The following is a 9580-nucleotide window of genomic DNA, read 5'->3' as shown; positions in this document are numbered from 1 at the left end:
CAATATTCAGATTGAAGAATGTCTTCAAATCAAATCAAATGTATTTGTCACATACACATAGTTAGCAGATGTTAATGCGAGTGTAGCGAAATGCTTGTGCTTCTAGTTCCGACAATGCAGTAATAACCAACAAGTAATCTAACCTAACAATTCCAAACTACTACCTATACACACACAAGTGTAAAGGGATAAAGAATATGTACATAAATATATATGAATGAGTGATGGTACAGAATGGCATAGGCAAGATGCAGTAGATGGTATTCGAGTACAGTATATACATATGAGATGAGTAATGTAGGGTATGTAAACAAAGTAGCATAGTTTAAAGTTGCTAGTGATACATAAAGATGCAGTAGATGATATAGAGTACAGTATATACATATACATATGAGATGAGATGAGTAATGTAGGGTATGTAAACATTATATTAAGTAGCATTGTTTAAAGTGCCTAGTGATATATTTTACATCCATTTCCATCAATTCCCATTATTAAATTGGCTGGAGTTGAGTCAGTATGTTGGCAGCAGCCCCATGATGACAAAGACATTTTAAATGTTTTAAATTTTTGCAAACTTATTACAAATGGAAAAAAATGGAAATATCACATTTACATACGTTTTCAGTCCCTTTACTCAGTACTTTGTTAAAGCACATTTGGCAGTGATTCCTCGAGTCTTCTGTGTCTCAACACAATCCTTGTTTGGAGCTCTACGGACAATTCATTCGACCTCATGCAGGGGCGGAGCCAGAGGGGTGTCCGGGGTGGCACTGGACACCCCTGACATCTGGTTGGCCCCCCCTGGTGCCACCCCAAAATGTAATTCGCTACTGGCAGTTTGATGCTGATTGACATCTCATTTCACCTCTTGTTGAAAGAAGCATTTATTTTGACATTCGGCCCGCATTTTTCAAATCGAGGATGAGGAAGAGAGAATATTAAAGTTGGTTGCGAGATACAAAGGAACAAGAATAAGAAGAACATACAGAAGAAGAAGAGAGAATATTTCCACAGCTCCACAAGCTCTTTTTGCAATTGGCAAAAGCATCATGTTTGAAGTATCATGTTTAAGGTTTAGCATTGGGTTTAGGTTTCCACTTTTATGAAAGTTGAGTCGCTGTGTAAGTTAATGTTAGACCTTTGGCTCCATTAACAGACAGTTCATCAGATAAGAGAGATCGGTTCCCAATTTAGACTAACATTATGTTTACATTTGTGCTAGTAATACCCGCATATACAGTGCAGTGTCGTAAGTTACAGTATACAAATGTTTAGCTAATGTGGGTAACTAGTAGGCTACAGCTGTCAGTGTTCAGCAAGTTAACATTCAGCTATTTGAAGTCCATTAACTCAGTTAGATTTTCGATACTTGAACTCAAAATGAACAATTGTTATTATCAATCTGTTAACGTTACTCAAAAGATTACCACAGTTTGCAGATAGACCTTTACGATAGCAAACAGGCGAAGAAATTATAGCTAGCTAAGTTACTTACTGCAGAGTAGGTCTATCCATGATCTAACTAGTAACTTAGGCCGGTAGTTGATTTTATTAAGGTAAGGTTATGATAATGGGGATTTGTAATTAAGAGTGAGATTTGACTAAAATGTGGGTAATTGGATACTTAGATGTAACCATGTAACCATAGGGTCAATGTAACATGAAAAGAAAGGGAGAGATATCAGGACACAATGGTAGGCCAGGCCTATACTTTAAACTGCACATTTTAGTTAGTAGCTGTTAGTACCCAATCTTGTGGATCCCTTAATTATACATTTCCATAGAGATATGACACATTATTTAACGTGTATTTCAGACATTTCAAAATCTAGAGAAGAGGGTCCGATACAGCCGTGTTTGAAAACATTTCCCAGAACTCAGCATGGTACTTAGGAAAAGGGCTTCCAACAGCTCCTTGTATAAGGACAATTCATGGCTTGAAAAGTCTGTAAGTCAAGATTCGACTTATTGTTTCGCCTGTAGGCATTTTTCTCTGCCCAATACACCTGAATCTGCCTTCACATCACAGTCAGGTCTTTGTAACTGGAAAAAGGCGCTGCTTTAAAGATTCTGGGTTTAAGCTCCATTCGAAGGCAGAGCATCGCATCAATGCTATGTATACTTGGAATCAGCATAAAAGGGCTATTGACAGCAACTCATCAATGTTAGATGTCATAAATGAGGACCGGAAATAGAAAGTTGAGGAAAACTGTACTTACATTAAAACAATTGCAGATGTGCTCCTATTAAATGTCTGATGACTCTCACAACGGTCAAAAGGACGAATGCATGTGGCAATGCTAAGTTCACAAATCCAGAAAGAAGTTCTTGAGGCCTTAGCTGAAAAAGAAAGTGAAATGTTTAGTGTAATTTCAGATGAAACCAAAGATTTACAGAAAAAAGATCAAATGTCTTTAGTTGTGAGGTACTATTACAATGGGGCTATCCATGAAAGCTTTTTACACTTTCAGTCATCTGAAAGCTTAGATGCAGCAGGTCTCACAAAAATGATAGTTGATTGAAAAACATGGTCTGGACTACAGAAATAATCTTGTGGGGCAAGGCTATGACGGTGCATCCGTCACGAGCGGAAAGCATTCTGGTGTGTCTGCACAGATTAAAAACAGTGCAAGATTTTATGTGCACTGTAATGCACATTGTTAGAATCTGGTTCTTGTTGATGCTGTAAAATCAGTGCCTGAGGCAGTTAACTTTGTTGCTCTCCTGCAGAAGGTTGATCACTTTGTATCTGATTTGTACGTTCATCTCAAGTGGCTTGCAGTTCAGAAAGAGCCATGTCCACAGCAGCAGCCCAGGGAACGACAGAGACTTACAGATGTAAGGTGGGCATGCAGATACGTGGCATGCCATAATCTGAGGGACAGGCTTCCAGCAGTTCTGAGAGCGCTACAGGATATCACACTTGAAAATAGTGGTGATGGATCAGTGGAGGCAAGCGGCCTTCTTTCTCAGATAGATTTACATTTCATAGGGCTTTTGGTTACCTTTTGTAAAGTGCTTGGTGACGCCAAATGTCTTTCTGACATGCTCTAATCAAGCTCTCTTGACCTAGGAAGGGCTGTGGATCTAGTAGGTGCCCTTACAGACACATTACAGGACTACAGTGAGGGTTACTATGGAGAACTATGGAAAGAGGTTGAAGAGATTGCAGAGCACTGCAAAATAAGTGTACATCAGTGTGTAAAAGACAGCCTAAAACAAGCTTAAGATTTCATGACTCATTGATGATGAGCACTGTGGGACAGGAAAATAGTGATCAAAGTGATGGTGAGAGCTTCCAAAGAGCTATCTTTTATCAGGTGCTTGACAGTCTCACAGATGAGCTGCAGAGTCGCTTTTCAAAGAAGAATTGCGAGATAATGCAAGGGGTCCAGTCTCTCAACCCAAAGAGTACAACATTCTTGAATGAGGAGCCTCTGTTTGCCTTTGCTCAGACCTTTGAGTCAGATTTAGAGGACCTCAAACATGAGGTTCGTCAAACCAAGTGGCTTCTTGATAGGAGAGAGAAAAGTGGAAGGGACAGACCGTCTACTCTCCATGACTTTGTTGTGTTTCTAGAACCTTATAAAGAGGTCTCCATGAGCTATTTCAACTCTGTAAGATTTCTGTTGTTACACCAGTCAGCAGTGCTTCTTGCAAGAGAAGCTTCTCAGCTTTAAAAACGGATTAAAACCCACCTTAGGACAACAATGGTTGATGACAGGTTAAGTCACCTCAGAATTCTCAGTGTCGAGTCAAGGAGGGCACTCTCCCTCAACATGGATGAGTTTGTGAAATATTTTGCCAGTTCTCACCAGAACCACAGAATTATGCTGTTTTAAATCTACCTAGGATAATTTGGCATTTAGGCAGTCCCTCCGGTCATGATTAAAATCTGCACTGTGTACTAGCTAGTACACTGACATTCTAAAATTATAAATCCAAAGGGTATCATGTCACACAGATTTCATTTGGTCTTGATTAGGCCAATTCCAAAACTTTCTCTGCTTTATTTTCTGAAAATATTTTGGATGTTCAGCACTTATAGACCCAGATTATATATTCATGAAAACAGAGTGTCTCAAGTCTTTTCAATATGTGAGTACAGTCATGTGTGTGTGAGAGAGAGAGAGAGAAAGAAAGAGATTCATCTGCAGATCCGAGGTAGAGACACTGACTATTCATAGTATGTTAAAGAATTCTAGTGAAGTAACCCTTTTGGACCACACTATCTGCCACATTGAAGAACTCCGGGTTAAGTGAATTATTACTTCTACCTCTAATCAGAAACCATAGGATTCATTCATGCTCCTTAGATGCCAGGTTAAGGTTACACACTAATCTTCTGTCATGGTCTATGGATCCCCTGAAGTAGCTTTGGCCACCCCACGTATGAAACTCTAGTTCCGCCACTGACCTCATGGCTTGATGTTTACTCTGACATGCACTGTCAACTGGCAAGTGTGTGCCTTTCCAAATCGTGTCCAATCAATTGAATTGACCACTGGTGGACTCCAATCAAGTTGTAGAAACGTCTCAAAGATGATCAATAGAGCTCAATTTCAAGTCTCTTAGTAAAGGGTCTGAATACTTAACCAAGTAAGGTATTTCTATAAACTTTCTAAAAACCTGTTTTCTCTTTGTCATTATGGGGTATTGTGTGTAGATTGATGAGGAAAAAAAGTAATTTCATCCATTTTAGAATAAAGCTGTAACGTAACAAAATTTGGGTTCTGAATACTTTTCGAATGCACTGCTACATGGTTGTTGCTGAGGGTCGCTATCAATAGGGGATAATAATTCATTAAAAGTTGGACATTTTTGGGGGACATGTCGCCTATTTGAATCATTATGCAACACAGACAAAACGTGGCAGTTTAAACCTTGAGCTTGGCATACTGTTCACGACTGGACCGTTGTCATCACAGTCCCATAATCAGTGAAGACTGAGGTAGGTTTATATGACTAATGTTCAACTACTATTGTACACTTTTCTCCCCTTCTAATATTTCATGGATTAAACTACTGAATATGGCAATTTTCAGGATGAATCAAACCTCTGTATTTTTGATTCCCCAAAATGTTGTGCATAAAGGCTTTCCAAACTTGTTTTCTTTTTCATGAATTAGGTAGATTTCATAAATAGTAGATTTCATACTTTCATAACCCTAAATAATCTATAAATCAGAGTATGTTTTAATCTACTAAACAGAGACAAAGGCACATTTGGATGGCTTTCTTCATTGATCCCTAATACTTAGAACCCATTCTCTCAATATATTCTCGTGAGTCTGTCGAGAAAAGTTTAGATAATTGTACTGAAAATCCTACTGGCAGCTTAAATCAAAACACGTAAATAAGGCATACATTTCCAAATCGACCCCATTGAGTTTAAAAAATATATTTTGCAAGAGAGACCTGGCCATAGGCAGCACAAAGTTGTACACGTTTAAATATAAACACAAAGCACTACAGTTGAAAAACATCAGTTTACACATTGAACACATTGGCACATTGGTTTTGGGAGGAGTGGATCAACTTGGGGTCAAAAACATTTACAGCCCCCTAAATCATTATCCACCGTAGGTTTGATCTTAGCTGTTATGTTATCTGTTCTGATGGACGTTAAACTAAAGACTCTCTTGGCTTTGGATGATGCCACTTCAGGGTCAAACTTCTGCACGTGCCCAGTAGGGTTCCACCTCAGAGTCAGTTGGAAAACAACCCTGACATTTCCACATTGACCCAAAAACCTTAATTAGGGAATAGGTCAAAGCAGCTGCTAACAACTGTCCTTGTCATTGTCAGGTCAGGAGGCTCCCATCCCATCCATAAATCACCCATAAGTAATCTATAAATCCAACAATGACTATTATTACTCATGGACTATAAATAGACCTAGTTTTCACAGGGTCAGAGATGGGATAAGGGATAATCCCTCTGACCCTATGCTACATAACTAATGGGGCGGTGGGGTGCTCGGTGTGTATGTGTGTGCACGCGTGTCCTGTTTCTGTGGGACATGCACGTGAATGCACTTACGCTATGTCATGGACAAACACAGTCGTTTTGTTGCCTGACTGTAACTTCAGTTAGAGCAGTCCATGCTGGATGATGGGAACAAGCAACACAACATAGTTAGAGACGCATGTGGGTCGTTCCACAAAAATAACGCCTTTTAAGTAGAAATGTTGACATGTCCCTCGGTGAATCCTTTGTGACTTCTAAGGAGAGTTTAACCCCCCAAAAATCTCACAGCTATTTTGTTGCTTTGACAAAATCATCTCTGAAGATGATTATTTATTTCATCAGTGATTCATTGATGTTTGTCCCTCATTTTAAGGTCAACACTGTTAACTGAACTCTTGTTTTAATATGGTAAAACTATTCTTTTTTTTTCAAAAGAAACAGTGAACATCTAATAGTCAAATCATAGTGTAAAAGCAGATGAGCCGGTTCTACTGTTTTTGGCAATTTTTGGAGTTTTGGGGTGGAAAACTCAGCGGGTTGAGCATAACACATCAACCCTATTTACCCATAGATTACCCTAACATAGCAGGTGTAAAAGAAACACCTGAAATTAGATTCCCTACATACATAAGTAAGTGGACGCCCTTTCAAATGAGTGGATTCAGCTATTTCAGCTACACCCATTGCTGACAGGTGTATAAAATCCAGCACACAGCCATGCAATCTCCATAGACAAACATTGGCAGATGAATGGCCTATACTGAAGAGCTCAGTGACTTTCAACATGGCACTGTCATAGATTGCCACCTTTTCAACAAGTCAGTTCGTCAAATTTCTGCCCTGCTAAAGCTGCCTCGGTCAACTGTAAATGCTGTTATTGTGAAGTGGCTCAGCCGCCATACAAGCTCACAGAATGAGTTGGGTGAATTTTGGCCCATTCCTCCTGACAGAGCTGGTGTAACTGAGTCAGGTTTGTAGGCCTCCTTGCTCGCACATGCTTTTTCAGTTCTACCCACAAACTTTCTATGGGATTGAGGTCAGGGCTTTGTGATGGCCACTCCAATACCTTGACTTTGTTGTCCTAAAGCAATTTTGCCACAACGTTGGGAGTATGCTTGTCCATTAGTCCGTTTGGAAGACCCATTTGCGACCAAGCTTTAACCTCCTGACTGATATCTTGAGATGTTGCTTCAATATATCCGTCCTCATGATGCCATCTATTTTGTGAAGAGCACCAGTCCCTCCTGCAGCAAAGCACCCCCACAACATGATGCTGCCACCCCCGTGCTTCACAGTTGTGATGGTGTTCTTCGGCTTGCAAGCCTCCCCCTTTTTCCTCCAAACATAACAATGGTCATTATGGCCAAACAGTTCTATTTGTGCCTCATCAGACCAGAGGACATTTCTCCAAAAAGTACGTTCTTTGTCCCCATGTGCAGTTGCACACCGTAGTCTGGCTTTTTTATGGCGGTTTTGGAGCAGTAGCTGCTTCCTTGCTGAGCAGCCTTTCAGGTTATGTCGATATAGGACTCGTTTTACTGTGGATAGATACTTTGTACCTGTTTCCTCCAGCATCTTCACAAGGTCCTTTGCTGTTGTTCTGGGATTGTTTGCACTTTTTGCACCAAAGTACGTTCATCTCTAGGAGACAGAACGCGTCTCCTTCCTGAGTGGTATGACAGCTGCGTCGTCCCATGGTGTTTATACCTGCGTACTATTGTTTGTACAGATGAACATGGTACCTTCAGGCATTTGGAAATTGCTCCCAAAGATGAACCAGACTTGGGGAGGTCTACAATATTTGTTCTAAGGTCTTGGCTGATTTATTTTGATTTTCCCATGATGTCAATTAAAGAGGCACTGAGTTTGAAGGTAGGCCTTGAAATACATCCACAGGTACACCTATAATTAACTCAAATGATGTCAATTAGCCTATCAGAAGCTTCGAAAGCCATGACATAATTTTCTGGAATTTTCTAAGCTCTTTAAAGGCACAGTCACCTTTGTGTATGTGAACATCTGACCCACTGGAATTGTGATATATTATATATTATTATATATACACTGTAAGTTAAATAATCTGTCTGTAAACAATTGTTGGAAAAATTACTTGTGTCATGCACAAAGTAGATGTCCTAACTGACTTGCCAAAACTATAGTTTGTTCACAAGACATTTGTGAAGTAGTTGAAAAAAGAGTATTAATGACTCCAACCAAGTGTATATAAACTTCCGACTTCAACTGTAAGTACAACTCAGAATATGCTATTCTGTTCTTTTTATTTAACCAGGTAAATTGACTGTGTGCATATTCTCATTTACAGCAACGACCTGGGAAATAGTTACAGGGGAGAGGAGGGATGAATGAGCCAATTGGAAGCTGGGGATGATTAGGTGACCACGATGGTATGAATTTAGCCAGGACACTGGGGTTAACACCCCTACTCTTACGATAAGTGCCATGGGCTCGTTAGTGACCACAGAGAGTCAGGACACCTGTTTAACGTCCCATCCGAAAGATGGCACCATACACAAGGTAATGTCCCCAATCACTGCCCTGGGGTATTGGGATATTTTTTATACCAGAAGAAAGAGTGCTACCTACTGGCCCCCCAAAGCCACTTCCAGCGGGTGGGGGCAGATGTTCCCCAATGCTGGAAGGGGGGCCCGGAGTGAAAAAGTTTGGGAACCCCTGGTGTAGGCTATATTAAATGGATTTATTAGACCTTTTAAAATGTAGATGTTCCAAAGGTCTGCATCAGTCGCTTGTAGGCTATGCGTGGAAGCCAGGTGATGCTAAATATGTTAATTAAAGGTCAATTACCGTGAGACCGGCAGTTTTTTACATGACAATCACCGGCTGACAAAATGTAATGACCGCCACAGCCCTACTCAAGACAGATATTCTTAAACTGATCTGAGGCTTTTGTAAGCCAATCAAGATTTATATCTCTTATACAATGGGTTAAAGTTATGTATAGAATAATGGGTTAAAGTTATGTATAGTAAAATAGTATAGGTGTAAAAAAGGATGCACCTGAGCTCAATTTCGAGTCTCATAGCAAAGGGTCTGAATACTTTTATAAATAAGGTATTTCTGTTTTTTCTTTGTAATAAATATAAAAACATTTCTAAAAACTGTCACGCCTTGGTCTTAGTGTTTTGTGTTTTCGTTATATATTTTGGTCAGGCCAGGGTGTGACATGGGTTTACGTGTTGTGTTTCGTATTGGGGTTTTATAGGATTTGGGATTGCTATGTTTAGGGGTGTGTCTAGTTAGGCTTGGCTGCCTGAGGCGGTTCTCGATCAGAGTCAGGTGCTTCTCGTTGCCTCTGATTGGGAACCGTATTTAGGTAGCCTGAGTTCGCTTTGTCTTTCGTGGGTGATTGTTCCTGTCTCTGTGTAGTTTCACCAGATAGGCTGTAATTAGGTTTCACGTTCCGTTTGTTGTTTTGTATTTATTATAGTTATTTCATGTATCGTCACTTTTCTTCATTAAAGACATGAGTAACCACCACGCTGCATTTTGGTCCGACTCTCTCTCAACAAACGAAGAACGCCGTTACAGAATCACCCACCACACACGGACCGAGCAGCGTGGTAACAGG

Source organism: Oncorhynchus kisutch, linkage group LG7, assembly GCF_002021735.2.
Source record: "Oncorhynchus kisutch isolate 150728-3 linkage group LG7, Okis_V2, whole genome shotgun sequence".
In the NCBI taxonomy this organism is placed as follows: domain Eukaryota; kingdom Metazoa; phylum Chordata; class Actinopteri; order Salmoniformes; family Salmonidae; genus Oncorhynchus; species Oncorhynchus kisutch.
The sequence above is the reverse complement of the archived record's forward strand: the minus strand, read 5'-3'. Positions refer to the sequence as shown.